The sequence below is a fragment of the Charadrius vociferus genome, unplaced genomic scaffold (genome assembly GCF_000708025.1).
Source record: "Charadrius vociferus isolate BGI_N301 unplaced genomic scaffold, ASM70802v2 scaffold565, whole genome shotgun sequence".
Classification (NCBI taxonomy): Eukaryota; Metazoa; Chordata; class Aves; order Charadriiformes; family Charadriidae; genus Charadrius; species Charadrius vociferus.
The window spans coordinates 655,678-656,979 of NW_009648358.1; positions in this window are offsets into that span (position 1 = coordinate 655,678).

Genomic DNA, 1,302 nt, shown 5'->3' on the forward strand with positions numbered 1-1,302 from the left:
GACTGAAATGGTGGTCCTAAATATTTTTTTTTTGCTACCTTAAATTGAAATGGCTGAAACCCCGAGTAACAAAGTCAGCAAAGCCAATGAGATTAGCATGCCCTACTAATGAGAAGACTTATTTGCAAAGGCTGAGTGTGCATGTAGGGGTCTGGCTTTAAGCGTCTCCTCCAAAATTTAGGCAACCGGAGAGAGTTTTATGATAGATTTTTTGCTGCACAAAGACAGCAACCAACCACCCAGCCAGGTTATTTCCCACATATGTACTGTCTGGGTTTTTTATGATCGGTTTTGTCTTCTCTTAAAGATTTCTGAATGTGTAACTCATCTGCCTCTCTAACTATACATGTATTTCTTTGGACAAGCACAACTCCTTTTTTTTCAAAATATTCTCCACCATTTGAGAAAGATGGCTTTTTTTCCCCTGAAGGGTTTGACTCAATGCGGATCAAATCTACAAGTTTTGCACTTGCAGATTTTGCTCTCTTAAAAGCTGCGAAAGAGAGAAGGCATGAGAAGTGCTCATTTTATAGTGATATATTTCAAGATGGTTTTGTACTTAATGAAATTACAGTTGGCGCCCTGAGTACCACAGAGTCTTGCCCCTAGGAATTGAAATTGGATTTTTAGAAAGCCTTTCAGATGCCTTTTGGTAAAGCTGTGGTTGCTCGTCTTGATTTATGGCGGCAGTCACCTCCAATCTCAAAGACTTATTTTAATGTTTTGAAGGTGTCTTAACTCACGACTGAAAAGATTTCGGATGGGCACTGCCAATTCTTTTTTTAGAGGACGGATGGCATGTTACAAACCCAATATCTAAAAACGCCTGCACTTCTCACTTCTCCCTCCAAACGTGGCGATAATTACATTTAAATTTCAGAAGATGGCGTTGAAGATTTGCAATTAATGTCCTAAACTCTGCGTGTACCCTCCTCACCGGCGGCCTGCCAGCACAGCGCGCGATGACTGGTTTTTTGATCTGATACGTTACAGAAGAAAGGATGTGGATATGTGTTGGAGACGTTAGAACAACAACAAGAAAGTGTCGTGGCACGAAACACGTGTTTGAAACCCAAAAGGCGGTAAGAAAGACTTTCATGCAAGCCTGGACCTCGCTCCTTCATGCCCCCCCGCCCCGCTCCCCGCTCCCATCACGTCAGGGCAGGGGACTTTGCAGACAGGCGAGCGAGTGGGTTCCCCACCACCCAGCCCCGGCTCCGGTGCCGGTACTTCAGACGGGCTTTCCCGGGGCAGCATCCCCGGAGCTCGGCTGGGCGGGAACGGCTCCCGGCCGGGGCTGGC